The 17,235-nt window shown below is 42.0% G+C and overlaps 2 pseudogenes; one reads left to right on the top strand and one right to left on the bottom strand.

Annotated features, from left to right (window-relative positions):
- Positions 1–2,251: 2,251 nt before the first annotated feature.
- LOC119571497 lies at positions 2,252–7,861 on the bottom strand (annotated as a pseudogene).
- A 6,615-nt stretch (positions 7,862–14,476) lies between these two features.
- On the top strand, positions 14,477–17,231 carry LOC119571498 (annotated as a pseudogene).
- Positions 17,232–17,235: the final 4 nt, after the last annotated feature.

The following is a 17,235-nucleotide window of genomic DNA, read 5'->3' as shown; positions in this document are numbered from 1 at the left end:
CCCAATTGCCCCCCATGGAAAACATGAGCAGGGATTGGGCGGTTGGTTTAATGGTAATATTACATTTTGTCTGCTTTGGAGATAGGTGAACTAAAACACGATTTTACAACTGTGTGTAAAACTTTCCCTCATGTGGACATGGCTCTTAATGCAGGTTTTCTAATATGCTACATAGAATTAAGATTATTCTCATCGTATAGTACTTAACTTCTATTTAGGTGGTAAGAACAGGATTATGTGGTGATCATTCACACTTAAAAATTTTATAGAGCAAAATGGAGAATACCTATAAATTTCTGTCTTGTCAACATGAAAGTTCAATCCCTTCCCCATTTTACCAATCTTAAGTCGACTTCAGGTATAAAAAAAGAAAAAGGCTTTTAGATTATATTTTAGGGTTCAGTAAATGGTTAATAGTTAAATGAATGTGCTAGACATCAAGGATCTATAGTGAAGTGTAAAAAGGAGTTAACAATTGGATAAATTGCATCAGATGTCAAAGGTTCTAGAGCACTGTAGGATAGTATGGTAGTAAAAAGGGGGGTAGAGAGGAGAGTAAAGGGGAGTATGGCAGGGAAGGGGAAAAAAAACAAGGCAATTAGATAAAAAAGTATATGGGTGTCTGGGGAAAGGGTGCATAACGCTGTATGATGAATACTGCAAAAGCCATTTTAAAAAACAACGGGTAATAGGGGTAATGTGTGAAGTAGAAACCAGAGAATGAGATAAAAACCCAGGGGAAGGTGGTGAAGTATTAGGAATGTCAGGAGGTAGCCGTGCAAGTATTCAGCTGGGGGTATGGATAATGGGGAAAAGAGTACAGGGCACACATGGAGGAGAGTGTCAGGTGGTTTGGGGAGAGTGGAAGGAAGAGAGGTAGGGGGACTTTAAGAGGTGGTGGATGGCCATCAGCAAATACTTTGAATGTAGAGCGAATATGAATAGGGGGATTGGAGCATGGATGAGGGAGGAGGCATTCTCCCAAGTTTTAGAAATTTTGAAGGTCAAGAGTTTCTAGACGGGAGTTGGGTGTGGGGGTTCTGAAAATAAAGGTTTTTGTTGCAAAAGAAGGTTTAGATATCCAAGGAGCAAAAGGAAGAGGTGGGTGAAGAGAGATCGGAGTATCTGGATTTAGACTGGAAAAGGAATTTGACTAAGAGGGAGGGAGTAGAGGTAGTATGGTTTGGATTAGAGGGACGAGATACCCCGGAGAGATGCAGGGCATCTTGAGATGGGAGGGGAGCAGAGCAAAAGGAGTTTTGAAATCGGTTTAAAGAAAAATGTGGTCTGAGGGCTTCCTGTGTCCCACAGAGAAAGGCCGGTTTGAATCTGAAAACGCTACCTCATATTCGAGCTTGTGGGCCCAGCTCTTATAAATACATTAGGGGAGCCCCCATAATTGGCACACATGCGTGACAAAAGTTTTTTGAACGGTCATGACCGGGTTTTGGGCTGGGTGGTCAAACATCCAAGATTTCCGACGTTGACGAGGAAGGGGTAAATAGGTTAGACAGGACACCACTAATACAAGATGGAGAAGGGGTGTAACCCTGAAGGTTAATAATGACCTGGGTGAATGATTCAAGACTGGATAGTTTTGATTGCAGACATCGAGAAGGGGGTATTAGTATCAGTGGCTGGGTTAGCACTAGGAATTTTAAAGGATTATTTCATTTTAGCTAATTTGTTTAAAAATATTAGCCAAAGTGGATGAATGCCAACTTATTATTTACGTTATAACTGTGACCAATCAAACTACGCATTTTCTTTCTCGCATATTCTCCTTTGGCGGAAGGGAACGGAGATTGTTCCCCCGATCGGGTGACTGGTGGTTGCTGAGATCAGCCGGGAGTTCTGAATGACTCGCTCTCAGGGATTCCAAAGTAAAAAATCCAGCATCAGATCAATATTTAATAAAATCACATACGCAAAGCCAAATTGTTTATTTGGAAGACTTATTTTAGTTGAGAGGTAATTCGCTAAATTGGCAATCTTGGCATGAATTAGCCAAAATAGGGTAATTTTCACCCAAAGGCTATCTGGCGAGTGGCTATCGCGAACTAGAGTGGCGGAGCTGTGGTTAAAGGAGATCAAATCTAGATAGGCTAGATGAAGGGGGCAAGCCTTAATGCCCCTAATAATGACTGACAAATCCAGCCTTTCATCCTTTCAGCAAGGCTCTCACACCTAAGGGGAAGAAAAAACTTAGGGGGAGGGGTAGGCTTAAAAAAAACGAACAAAAAAACAAAACAAAAAAGTACAGGTTTATCTAAGAACAGCGTTGCAAGGTATAATAAATGTTATAATAAAATATACATTTAATTGCCTCATTTATTAGCATAACTGTCACTGCTTCACTAAAAGACCGATTGCTAAATATTTAAAAACTTTGAGCAGTGATGGCATTCATCCAGTTCTTTGTTTTGTAATATGTCCGTGATGATGTGGTAGACGACTCTCCACAATTTGGCGAACCATATGATAAAATGCCAGCTAGAAATAATGTGTATCTGCGCACCGATAATTTTTACATGACACCGGCTCATCCTCATTTTCGGGGGGGCATACCACTGCTCCACCGCCGTCGCCCTGCAAATATACAGGCTGTCAGTGTTCTTTTCATGAATGTAAATATATCCTATTGCAATTTGTAATTGAAACAAGAACTTACCACACACGCATCCTTCCCATATTCCCCAATGATACACTTTTGATGCTCTTCGTCTAGATTAAAGGATGAATCAAGGGTATTACCCTTGAAGGATTAATAGTTTCGCTCTGCATTCATCATGACCCCAGTGAAAAGGACGGAGACAGACCGCAGGATATTGCTGCCGAAATTTTGGCTGTGGGAAAAGAGATTATTAAAGTTCTCGTAGCAGTGGCATAGAGGATTTTCTTTAAATTCATTATAATGGTCTCACCTTGTACACGTCATCTCCCCAGCCGACAATGAAGCACTTTTTGTGGTCTTTAAATGGTTTTGTAGGTAAACAAACCGGGCTAATATGAGGAGTCTTCGAAAAATCAACTGGGGATGACATCTTCAGCAGGGCTTTCATGGGCATATGTAGCAGGGTTGAATCTGGAAAAAAAGTCACTCCCGCAATAGACAAGACCTTTAAATCACTTCAAGTCAATGGTATACATTCTTATAAAAACAATACTTGGTTCTAGAACCTTCACACTACACGTCATTTATTCCATTCAGTACAGGAAACTGGCCTAGCATTTGGATTTAATCTCCTTACCCACTGTGTATGTGCACACTTGCAATATTTCGCTCCACACTGGGAACAACTCCCCAGTGGGCCTGGAGATTCCACTCACCAAGATGAATTTTAAGCCTGTTCACTCTCTCGCCTAGTCAGAAGAAAGTGGATCAGACTTTGTCCTTTACTATAGATTTATTCCAAAAACCTTAAAAATTGCTGCTCACCAAAAACACAATGAGCAGCTGTGACGATTGTGTTTGTCGTCGATTAGTGATCCTCCACTTTGTACCGCACATCCTCCCGCGCCGCAGATTGTAAAGTTGTGGTCTTCAAAAGACCCGTTCTCTCACTAGTAAAGCCACCTGAAAAAACATGAAATTAGCATGTGGAAATTTGTTGGCTATACATGCATGCGCCATTAACAAAATGGTACAAGTATTCCATCACTACTAACGTTATTGGTAAAAAGTTTACCTTTTGGTGTCCCCCTAAAGGGGACCCATGAATAACTGCTTGCATCATCAGATCAAGAAAAATTTTTTTAAAAATTTTAAATTGACCGGCACTTTTGTCATCTTCATGTAGCAGTAGCCAAGTCCTTGCATGCCCAACCATTTTAATCCCTAATAACATTGATTACAGACTTGAGATCCACTTCACAATGATATACAACTATATAAAATATCAGTGCCGTTTTCAATACCCAACATTTCACCTAAAATGGCCAAACCAGGTTTTTCTTTGATGGACATGAATATATTACATGGTACTTTTGGTATGCACAAAAGTCTTATGCAAATAAGAACCCTGGATACAGGTATTTTGCTCAAGAAAAAAAAATGCCTGCATTGTCTAAATTTCCTAAATTGCCCAACATCTTTTCATCTTAAAAAAAATGTTTATTGACAAACCTTAATTTAGCGTGTAAAAAACCAAAAAGGTCAGCCTTATCAACTATGTATCATAAGTTTTTTGGACTGTCAGCAGTTCTGTTGTCATCCACTAGTACTAGGGAATGCAGTCCCGAACCAATTTCAAGATTCCTTCATTTTAATGAAGAATAAGCAAGCTGAGTATGCCTAAAACCCTTTACAACCAAATAACTTATTCTGCCATCATGGGACAAACCGCACCCTTATGCAATATAATGAAGTTATTGCATTCACTATCACGTACCACAGCCCATGCTTGGAAAAAAAAATTATAAAAAATATAATCTACCATGTAATACCATACTACATCGCTCGTTATCCTTCCCTACTTTCCACCTTGCAATCGGCCCATTTAGTGACTCAAGTGTATATTGTCGATAGTCATGAACAGGAAGTCCAGGAGATACTCCAACTGGACTGCTAGCTCTGTCAGCTTCGAGCTTTAGTTTGATCAGTAACCTCCCTAGCACAGATTATTTGACTAAACCGGGTATAAGGTACTAGTTTTCCATGGGCATCCAAATGAGCATCAATCTTGACGATTAGCAATAAACCAAAACACCCTGCATATGCCTAACTTTCATCAATGCCAGAATGCTGCTGTATCTAAAGCACAATGCCACAAAATCCCTGGCTCCAACCCCCATACAAATGCCACAAGCCATCCCCCCCCCCATGCAAAAATTGCCAAACAACAAAAATTTCATACATACACACCCAAATAAAATACAAAAAAACTACAAAAGCGTATACTTGATGCCATGGAACTCTCCGTAGCTAGTGAAACCTCGGTCATACAGATATCCTGAAGAGACCCTTGCCAGCATCTCCGACTCTCATGTCGAACCGCATTCCTGTAAAATGTAGAAATTTAATTTCAATACTATATATTTAGCATTAAGCCAGTATCACATTGCATAGTACAAAACAGTCGCCCGCACTATAGGTTTAATCGACTAATCAACTTCTAGCAAAAGTCGATGTCTGAAAATAAAAAATTAAAGGAACACTCGCCTTACTGTATCGGAAGTTGCGCAGCATTTCTTTTGCATTTTGGAGAGAGGATAGGCCCGTAGAGGGATCGTATTTGTCATTTATAGAAGTCCATATAGTGTATTATTTCCTTCCGAGCATGTGGGCGAGGTGGGAGTCTTTGTGGACGTTTGTGGTTCTCCTGGTGAAATGGCGTTGTTTCTGAGGGACGATTCTGTCTCCTATAAAGTAAACAGGGTTAGAAGGAGCACAGGAAAACATTTTACTGTTCTGCTAAGGCCCAAAATCTGTTTCTACACAGACTAGAAGTTCCCTTTGGAGGAGCTTCACGTCTTGATCGATCTGAAGATGGGCCATGACGCAACAGACCATTTGACCCAAACTACAAAATTTTGTCTGCGATCTGCAATTCAGAAAAGTATAAAAAAAAAGCTAATGGCAAATGACAAGAAAATTGTCTCAAGAGTTCTAAGCAAGCCTAGATTTGTTTGGCCTCGCTATGCAGAATTTTCACAAGGGTGGCATATCTGATAACCACTACGCAAGTTTAATGCTTTTGCCTTAAAAACGACCTTAAAAAAATAGACATTGTCAAGGATAAAACTACTTCCATTGGTGAATAACACCCCTTTAAAATTTTAAATACATACATGTGCAATATCTGCACTACATATAATGCTCAATTTCTATAGATTGAGCCGCCCCATACAGTTTTAGAGCCATACCAATCAATATGGCCATTAAAAGCGTGAAGTGCAATGCGTTTAGGGTTTACTTGTTGGGGGCGTTTGGCCGAATTTCATTTTATTTTTTATTTTCAGTTAGTCTTGCCATAATTCCACCGAGCCATTGGATGCAACATCTTTAATACTTTCAGTGGTTTCATATTGAGGACTTTACAATATGCACTTCTACTGTATGCATTACGAATAGCCCTGAACATGTGCGCACGTAACTCCATTTAATATAATTTGGGTTTTAAAATAAAGAAAATCAAACACTTTGGTGCTGATTGATTGCTTATCCATAAACTTGTCTGGGCTCACATTTCCTTTTGAAAGTGGCACTCAGTTCCGTAGAATATTCATATTCAGATGATAATAGTTTTGGGAACGCATATAGTACAAGATTGATTAGTACAAGATTTTAAAAAACACTTAGAGACTTTTAGAACCTCTCCGTTCTGACAATATAGAGCAGTTTTGTATTCCTCTGACACATCAAGTTCTATAAACACATACTGGAAAGTACCATAATAAAACGACATTAATACAAAAAATTCCTCCACCTACCACAGCCAATAAACTAACAACTTTTTAAAGTTTTATTAATGAGGCCTTGGCTCTATTAGGTAAGTTTCTACTGTTTATTCATCCCTGGATTTAAAAAATGAATATCCCTTAATTGCTTCGAGTTCTGTCATTTCTATCGCATTTGACTCATCACTCGATGAGTGACGTAATATACTTTCCCCGACGACAATGTTCATTCTGTGGATTTTTTATGGTTGCGCCTGTTGCCGCTCAAAAAAAAAAAAAAAAAATCCATGTACATTTTGGCAATGCAAGTGTTTGCTAAATAAGTCAAATAAGAAAACATTCCAATCTGTTTTACCTGCTATATCAAGGTATTAACCTGTTGCCTGTTTTATCGCCAAATATTTTGGAAGCAATGGGGGTCATTTGATGCTGTAGAGAGGAAAAAAATTAGCCATCCTAACCGACTACTAATTTTTTGCTATTGTTAACACGACACTTGCTCGATAAAAGTACTTTATTGTTTTTGAGTAACATTACCTGCATTTATTTATGATTTGATATTTACTTTGTGCGAATCTTAGGCCTAGGTGTCTCCTACCAAGATCAAGGGCAACGAGAGCCGCCACCAGTGATTCCAGAGACTCGGATAGGATCACAACATCGTTGGCAAAGTCAAGGTCTCTGACCCTGATATTGCCCAGTGTTGCTCCACATGACTGTGTAGTAGCTGCCCATTATCCAGTCCAGTAGGTGTTGAAAAGTTTTGGTGCAGGGAGACACCCTTTGCCTCACCCCTAAATTTAACAGGGAAGTAGTTCGACAGGCAACCACCACACTTTACAGCACTTTCAGTACCGGTACATAGGCTGCTATTAGGCCAACAATCTGTCAGAATCCCCCCCCCCCCCCCCCAGAGTCTCGGGATCTCTCCGGCGATTCTTGATGCACCAAAATCAAATGCCTTTTGAGGTCGTGTAGGCTGCAAGCAACCCACGACGGCGTTCCCAAACGATCACTCGAAGCGGTAGGATATCGGTCTATTGTCAATTGCTAGGAGTGAATCCTGATTACTCAGGTCTTTGGTGCCTTAGTGGAAATAACAATGTAAAGGTAATTATTGTATTGGTCAGAGAAAGGTCGCCCAAATAAAAGCTTAATCATGATACACCAATGAGTGAGTCAAGAAATTGTTTTTGATATACCAACCCAGCACTTACGGAGGACCACAACATTCTTGTTTAGGGGATCTGCAGGTCTCGTGTCACCCTCCTCTGAAAACCACTTATTATTTCTTTACTACTCGTGTCTGACCTAGTGTTCCTATACATCACCTGGCATCCGGCAAAAAACAGCTATTTAACCCGACATGTTTGTTCATCTGAAGGGGTGGGCACAGGTAGCATTTGGGATGGCCACTCTTATTAGATAAAAGGGGTGTTCTTGTCTCTGACCCGCTAAGCATCGTGTGACCCTTTACCCTTTGGGCCCTACCTAAATATAAGGACAGTCTAATGACCTGTCAGAGGAAATGCTACTTGATACAAAATCTGTAAGGGCAAGAGCATCACAAAGAAAAATCAATACAGTTGCCTGAATATTTGAACCCACACAGTGCCCCAAATGCCGAAAAAATGTGATTAGAAAACCAAGCAATTCTGACCATTGACGGAAGCCAAGAAAAGTGTTGTTTTGCCATTAAAACGTTGTAAGTTTTAAACCATGGGGTTTCCAGGGGGCAGGGGGCTAGTAATATATATATCACATTTTCTTAAATTTGTGTGAAGAGTGTGCTTCAGTGGATAGGCCCCGTTGTATCCATTGCCATGTACTGGGTATGTTCTGAAGGTGTTTTCCGACGCCCCAGGTGGCGACATTGATAGAGGAAAGTGCAGTTTAACATTAGTGCAGTTGAAAAGCAGAAAAAAAAAAAAAAAAACCTGGTGGCAGGTACCAAGATCTGTCAACCCCCTGAGGCACATCCAAATCCCTGAAAATTAATGGTTTACAAACCTCGGCAACATCCTCTGGCCATGAAGGTATTCGCTCGCTCCCTGCATGAATATATTAAACCTTATTGGAGGATTAATTGGAGGTATACTTCACTATGTGATGAACCAAAAAAAACTATGAATACCTTGGCATAAACAACAACACAACAATCTTGAGATGGGGGGGGGGGCGTATGCACTCAATAGTTTCACAAGGCTACGAGAAAATCACACGGATGGGCCAGCCACTAAACGTAATCTTGTATAATATGAAAAGGAGGCAACATCTCAGTCATACACTGTTTAAAATAACATGCCCGCCGCCACATGCGGGCGTGGACATCCCCTGTGATCTGCTATAACTGCATGAGAATGGCCATGTACACAAGTACTGCCAAGGAATGTTGGCGCTGCAGGACCAAAAAAAAAGTACTACATAATCACCACCTGTCTCATCATGCTTCAGGTGTGGGTGACATGTGTGACTGCCTGGCAGTGGGGGTGCACTGCCCTCCCGCCCTGGCCCCCTCCCTCCCCCCGCCCCGTGTCCCAGCACCGACCTGTTTTGGTGACCAAGGCGCCCTCCCATCCCCACCTGCGGCCATCTTGCACGGGAGAGCGCCTAACCGTGGCGCTATGTGACGTCACCAGCCACAGACTTCCTACCTACCGGCGATTGGGGTGCAGCGGCCACCAAACTACACAAGTGTTATGCAGCTGGAGGAGAAAATTGAACAAGATGTTGATCTTCACAGAGGGTGTCTCGAGCCTCAAAGCTGCCACACTCAAAGACCACTTTCCCCCCCTCCCTTCCCTCAACCCCGAGACAGGGCATGACCTCAGGGTCTGGCGGAAGAATCCCCATAGCCATGTGGCAGAAGTGACATACAAGGTGATGTAATTTGCTTAATTTCTTTAAGGAAATGAAAGCTCTGAAGAAGCAAATAGCTTAATGAAAATAAGTGACTCATTGTCGAGATACTAGTGTTCCATTAGTGCTAAAAGAACGAACGAGGAGAATCGAGGTCAGACCAATGATGATACCAGAATGAGAATGTCAGCACGACAGCAGCAACAAATACTCCAGAATCCCTGTGACGGAGTCCCCAGTGTCGCAACCCACCCTCCCCCCCAGGCACATCTGGCACAGCATCACAAAGGGGTTGTGCTGAGAAATGAACAAGGCTAATTCCAATGTTTTGAAATGTTTTAAAGTACTTAGTTTACACTACCATCCATATGAAATCCATAATCATGAAGTTTTGGAACCTGGTTGGCTTTTCTCCAGTACCACAGAGCTCAAGTTATGTGAGGACTTCCTTACCGCCGAACTTGCCTAGCGAGGATGGTAATTTCGATGCCCACCCCCAAGCAATACGGGAGTTCACAAGAACTCCGGCAGCTCAGGAAAGTCACCTCAACGTGAATAATTTAGAAAAGAAAAAGGGAGCTAAATGGACTCCCCCCAGGCCTACTGGCCTCCTACCCAGGTTTAAAGCCCACAAGGGCTACCCTGGTGTAGAAGACTGGCGGGTCTGAGGTGGGGTTCTGACTCTGCCTACTGTATTCTCGTGTCACCTGCAAAACCCGAGCACTGAAGGTGGCTGGCAAAGCACATAAATTATCTGTAATTGCAGTTTTTACTTATTCAGTTACTTTAGAAAAACTCAGGAACACAATGTCAAGCGAGTACGAGAGGCCCCGGCTCCAGGGTAGCTCTTGTGCCACAAGAGCTACCTGGAGCCCGGGCCCTCTCGTCTCGCTTGACATTTGGTTGTTCCTGAGTTTTTCTAAAGTAAACTGAAGTAAAGTAAAACCGCAATTACAGAATTAATTTAGTGTCCTTTGCCAGCCCTTCAGTGCTCTTGTTTTGCAGGTTACACGAACTACAGTAGGCATAGTCGCACCCCACCTCAGACCCGCAGCTCTTTCTAACACCAGGTTAGCCCTTGTGGGCTTTTAACCCCTGGGTAGGGGAGGCCAGTAGCCTGGTAGTCATTTAGGCTCCACTTTTTCTTTTTCTAAATTATTCACGTTGTGATGTGACTTTCCTGAGCTGCCGGGGTTCCTTGTGAACTCCCGTATTTGGCTTGTGGGTGGGCATCGAATTACCATCCCTTCGCCTAGGCAAGTTCGCGGTAAAGGAAGTGTCCTACACATAACTTGAGCTCTGTGGTACTGTGAGAACGCAACCAGGCTTCCAAACTTCATGATTATGGATTTATATGGATGGTAGTCGTAAACTTAAGTACTTTAAACCATTTCAAACTTTTGGCCTTAGCCTTGTTCCATTTCTCAGCACAACCCCTTTGGATGCTGTGCCAGATGTGCCTGGGGGGAGGGCTGGTTGCGACACTGGACTCCGTCACAGGGATTCTGAAGTATTTCGTTGCTGCTGTCGGTGCTGACATTCTCATTCTGGTTATCATCATTGGTCTGACCTCGATTCTCCTCGTTCGTTCTTTTAGCACTAATGGTAACACTAGTATCTCGACAATGAGTCACTTATTTCATTAAGCTATTTTCTTCTTTCAGAGCTTTCATTTCCTTAAAGTTCAAGCACATTTACATCACCTTGTATGTCACTTCTGCCACATGGCTATGTGGGGGATTCTCCCGCCAGACCTGCGGTCATCCCTGTCTCAGGGTGAGGAAGGGAGGGGGGAAAGTGGTCTTTGAGTGTGGCAGCTTTGAGGCTCGAGACACCCTCTGTGAAGATCAACATCTTGTTCATTTTCTCCTCCAGCTGCATAACCTTGTGTAGTTTGGTGGCCTCTGCACCCCCAATCGCCGGTAGCTGTAGGAAGTCTGTGGCTGGTGACGTCACATAGCGCACGGTTAGGCGCTCTCCCGGCAAGCTGGCCGCAGGTTGGGATGGGAGGGCCGCCTTGGTCACCAACAGTCGGTGCTGGGACCACGGGGTGGAGGGGGAGGGGCCAGGGCAGGGAGGGCCGTGCACCCCCACTGCCAGGCAGTCCACACATGTCATCCCACACCTGAAGCATGATGAGACAGGTGGTGCATATGTAGTACTTTTTTTTGTCCTGCAGCGCAACATTCCTTGGCAGTACTTGTGTACATGGCCACTTCTCATGCAGTTATAGCAGATCACAGGGGGTGTCCCACGGCCGCATGTGGCTGGCGGGCATGTATTTTACAAAGTGGTATGTACTGAGATGTTGCTCTCCTTTTCATATTATACAGATACGATTTAGTGGTTGCCCATCCTTGTGCATTCTCGTAGCCTTGTGAACTCCATTGAGTGCATACGCATTTTCAAGATTGTTGTTGTTGTTGTTTCTGACAAGGTATTCATATTTTTCTTTTTTGGTTCATCACATAGTGAAGGTAATACCTCCAATTAATCCTCCAATAAGGTTAATATAGTCCTGCAGGGAGCGAGCGAATACCTTCATGGCCAGAGGATTGTTGCCGAGGTCTTGTAACCATTTAATTTTTTCAGATTTTGATGTGCCCTCAGGGGTTGACAGGATTCTTTGGTACCTGCATTCAGGTTTTTTTTTTTTTTTTCTTAGCTTTCAACTTCACTAATGTTAAACTGTCACTTCCTCTATCAATGTCGCCCACCTGGGCGTCGGAAACACCTTCAGCACATACCCATTACATGGCAATGGATACAACGGGGCTATCCACTGAAGCACACTCTTCACACTAAATTTAAGACAATGTGATCTATATATTACCTAGCCCCCTGCCCCCTGGAACCCCCCTGGTAAAACTACACACTTTTATATGGCAAAACACCACTTTTCTTGGCTTCCGTCAATGGTCAGAATTGCTTGGTTTCTAATCACATTTTTCGGCATTTGGGGCACTTGGTGGGTTCAAATATCAGGCATACTGTTATTGATTTTCTTTGTGATGCTCTTTGCCTTTACAGATTTTGTATCAAGTAGCATTTCCTCTGACAGGTCATTAGACTGTCCCTATAGTTAGGTACGGCCAAAGGGTAAAGGGTCACACGATGCCTTAGCGGGTCAGAGACAAGAACACGCCTTTTATCTAATAAGAGTGGCCATACCAATGCTTACCTGCTGCCCACCCCTTCAGATGAACAAACATGTCGGGTAAATAGCTGTTGTTTGCCGGATGCCAGGTGATGTATAGGAACACTAGGTCAGACACGAGTAGTAAGAAATAATAAGTGGTTTTCAGAGGAGGGTGACACGGAGACCTGCAGATCCCCTAAACAAGAATGTTGTGGTCCTCCGTAAGTGCTGGGTTGGTATATCAGAACAATTTCTTGACTCACTCATTGGTGTATCATGATTAAGCTTTTTATTTGGGCGACCTTTCTCTGACCAATACAATAAATTACCTTTACATTGTTATTACCACTAAGGCACCAAAGACCTGAGTAATCAGGATTCACTCTAGCAAGTTGACAATAGACCGTATCCTACCGCTTCGAGTGATCGTGGAACGCCGTCGTGGGTTGCTTGCAGCCTACATCGACCTCAAAAAGGCATTTGATTCGGTGCATCAAGAATCGCCGAGAGATCCCGAGACTCTGGGGGGGGGGGGGGGGATTCTGACAGATTGTTGGCCTAATAGCAAGCCTATGTACCGGTACTGAAAGTGCTGAAAAGTGTGGTGGTTGCCTGTCTAACTTCTTCCCTGTTAATTCAGGGGTGAGGCAAGGCTGTCTCCCTGCACCAAAACTTTTCAACACCTACATGGACTGGATAATGGGCAGCTACTACACAGTCAGTGTGGAGCAACACTGGGCAATATCAGGGTCAGAGACCTTGACTTTGCCAACGATGTTGTGATCCTATCCGAGTCTCTGGAATCACTGGTGGCGGCTCTCGTTGCCCTTGATCTTGGTCCAGGAGACACCTAGGCCTAAGATTCGCACAAAGTAAATATCAAATCATAAATAAATGCAGGTAATGTACTCAAATACAATAAAGTACGTGTATCGAGCAAGTGTCGTGTTAACAATAGCAGAAATTAGTAGTCGGTTAGGATGGCTAATTTTTTTTCCTCTCTACAGCATCAAATGACCGCCATTGCTTCCAAAATATTTGGCGATAAAACAGGCAAACAGGTTAATACCTTGATATAGCAGGTAAACAGATTGGAATGTTTTCTTATTGACGTTATTTAGCAAACACTTGCATTGCCAAAATGTACATGGATTTTTTTTTTTTTTTTTAGAGCGGCAACAGGCGCAACCCTATAAAAAAAATCCCACAGAATGAACATTGTCGTCGGGGAAAGTATATTACGTCACTCATCGAGTGATGAGTCAAATGCGATAGAATGACAGAACTCGAAGCAATTAAGGGGATTTCATTTTTAAGTCCGGGATGAATAACAGTAAAAACTTACCTAATAGAGCCAAGGCCTCTTTAAATATAAATTTTAAAAAAGTTGTTAGTTTATTGGCTGTGGTAGGTGGAGGAATTTGTGTATTAATGCCCGTTTTATTATGGTACTTACCAGTATGTGTTTATAGAAACTTGATGTGTCAGAGAATACAAAACTGCTCTATATTGTCGAACGGAGAGGTTCTAAAAGTCTCTAAGTGTTTTTTAAATCTTGTACTAATCAATCTTGTACTATATGGTTCCCAAACTATTATCATCTGAATATGAATATTCTAGGGAAACTGATGCCACTTTCAGAGGAATGTGAGTCAGACAAGTTTATGGATAAGCAATCAATCAGCACCAAAGTGTTGATTTTCTTTACTTTAAAACCATTAATATTAAATGGAGTACGTGCGCACATTTTTCATGCTATTCGTAATGCATACAGTAGAAGTGCATATTGTAAAGTCCTCAATAGGGAAACCACTGTAGTATTAAAGATGTTGCATCCAATGGCTACGGGGAAATTATGGCAAGACTAACTGAAAATGGAAAATAAAAATGAATTCGGCCAAACGTCCCAACAAGTAAAACCCTAAACGCATTGCACTTCACGCTTTTTAAGGGCCCCATATTGATTGGTAATGGCTCCTAAAACTGTATGCGCGGCTAAACCCTATAGAAATTGAGCATTATATGTAGTGCAGATATTGCACATGTATGTTTTTAAAATTTTAAGGGTTGTTTTCACCAATGGAAGTATTTTTTATCCTTGACAATGCCCCTATTTTTTTAAGGTCGTTTTTAAGGCAAAAGCATTAACTGCGTAGGGGTTATCAGATATGCCACCCTTGTGAAATTTCTGCATAGCGAGGCCAAACAAATCTAGGCTCTGCTTAGAACTCTTGAGACAATTTCTTGTCATTTGCCATTAGCTTTTTTTATATACTTTTCTGAATTGCAGATCGCAGCCCAAAATTTTGTATGTTTGGGTCAAATGGTCTGTTGCGTCATGGCCCGTCTTCAGATCGATCAAGACGTGAAGCTCCCCCAAGGTAACTTCTAGTCTGTGTAGAAACAGATTGGGCCTTGCGAACATAAAATGTTTGCCTGTGCTCCTTCTAACCCTGTTCTACTTTATAGGAACAGAATCGTCCTCAGAAACAACGCCATTTCACCAGGGGACCACAAAGTCCACAAAGACTCCCCCTCGCCCACATGCTCGGGAAAGGGAAAAAATACACTATATGGACTTCTATAATGACAAATACGAGTCCGTCTACGGGCCCATCCTCTCTCCACATGCAAAAAAAATGCTGCGCAACTTCCGAAAACAGTAAGGCGAGTGTTCCTTTAATTTTTTTTTTTTCAGACATCGACTTTAGCTAGAAGTTGATTAGTCGATTTAAACCTATAGTGCGGGCGACTGTTTTGTACTATGCAATGTGATACTGGGTTAATGCTAAATATAAAGTATTGAAATTAAATTTCTACATTGACAGGAATGCGGGGTTCGACATGAGAGTCCGGAGATGCTGGCAAGGGTCTCTTCAGGATATCTGTATGACCGAGGGTTTTACTAGCTACGGAGAGTTCCCATGGCATGCAAGTATACGCTTTTGTAGTTTATTTGTATTTTATTTGGTGTGTATGTATGAAATTTTTTTTGTTGTGGCAATGTGTGCATGGGGGGGGATGGCTTGTGGCATTTTTGTATGGGGGGTTTTGGGGCCGGGATTTTTTGGGGATTGTGCTTTTAGATACAGCAGCATTCTGGCATTGATGAAAGTTAGGCATATGCAGGGTGTTGGTTTATTGCTAATCGTCAAGATTGATGCTCATTTTGGATGCCCTGGAACTAGTACCTTATACCCTTTTTAGTCAAATAATCTGTGCTAGGGAGGTTACTGATCAAACTAAAGCTCGAAGCTGACAGGCTAGCAGTCCAGTTGGAGTATCTCCTGGACTTCCTGTTCATGACTATCGACAATATCACTTGAGTCACAAAATGGCCGATTGCAAGGTGGAAATTTAGGTAAGGATAACGAGCGATGTAGTATGGTATTACATGGTAGATTATATATATTTATAATTTTTTTTTCCAAGCAGGGGCTGTGGTACGGTGATAGTGAATGCAATACTTCATTATATTCATAAGGTGCGGTTTGTCCCATGATGGCAGTAATAAGTTATTTGGTTGTAAAGGGTTTTAGGCATACTCAGCTTGCTTATTCTTCATTAAAATGAAGGAATCTTGAAATTGGTTCGGGACTGCATTACCTAGTCTAGGGGATGAAAACAGAACTGCTGACAGCCCCGAAAACTTATGATACTAGTTGATAAGGCTGACCTTTTTGGTTTGTTTACACGCTAAATTAAGGTTTGTCAATAAACCATCTTTTTTAAGATGAAAAGATGTTGGGCAATTTAGGCAATTTAGACAATGCAGGCATTTTGTTTTCTTGAGCAAAATACCTGTAATCCATGGTTCTTATTTGCATAAGACGTTTGTGCATACCAAAATGTACCAGTACATATATTTTATGTCCTCAAAGAAAAACCTGGATTTGGCCATTTTTTGGTGAAATGTTGGGTATTGAAACGGCACTGATATTTTATATAGTTGTATATCATTGTGAAGTGGATCTCAAGTCTGTAATCAATGTTATTAGGGATTAAAATGGTTTGGGGATGCAAGGACTTGAGCTACGTGCTACATGAAGAGACAACGTGCCGGTCAATTTATAATTTAAAAGAATTTTTTCTTGATCTGATGATGCAAGCAGTTATCATGCTCCCCCCTTTAGGGAGCCACCAGTAGGTATCTTTTTAAAAATAACGTTAGTAGTGATGGAATACTTGTACACATTTTGTTAATGTGCGCATGCATGTATAGCCAACAAATTATCCACATGCTAATTTCATGTTTTTTCAGGTGGCTTTACTAGTGAAGAACGGGTCCTTTCGAAGACCACAACTTTACAATCTGCGGCCGCGGGAGGATGTGCGGTACAAATGTGGAGGATCACTAATCGACGACAAACACATCGTCACAGCTGCTCATTGTGTTTTTGGGGAGCAGCAATTTTAAGGTTTTTGGAATAAATCTATAGTATGGACAATTCTGATCCACTTTCTTCTGACTAGGCGAGAGAGTGAACAGCTTAAAGTTCATCTTGGTGAGTGGAATCCCAGGGCACCACTGGGGAGTTGTTCCCAGCTGTGGAGCGAAATATTGCAAGTGTGCACATACACAGTGGGGTAAGGAGATTAAAACCAAATGCTAGGCCAGTTTTCCTGTACTGATGGAATAAATGACGTGTATGTGAAGGTTCTAGAACCAGTATTGTTTTTATAAGAATGTATACCATTGACTTGAAATTTTATTTAAAGGTCTTGTCTATTGCGGAGTGACTTTTTTTCCAGATTCAACCCTGCTACATATGCCCATGACATAGCCCTGCTGAAGATGTCATCCCCAGTTGATTTTTCGAAGACTCCTCATATTAGCC

Source organism: Penaeus monodon, unplaced genomic scaffold (genome assembly GCF_015228065.2).
Source record: "Penaeus monodon isolate SGIC_2016 unplaced genomic scaffold, NSTDA_Pmon_1 PmonScaffold_6593, whole genome shotgun sequence".
Lineage (NCBI taxonomy): Eukaryota > Metazoa > Arthropoda > Malacostraca > Decapoda > Penaeidae > Penaeus > Penaeus monodon.
The sequence above is the reverse complement of the archived record's forward strand: the minus strand, read 5'-3'. Positions and strand labels throughout refer to the sequence as shown.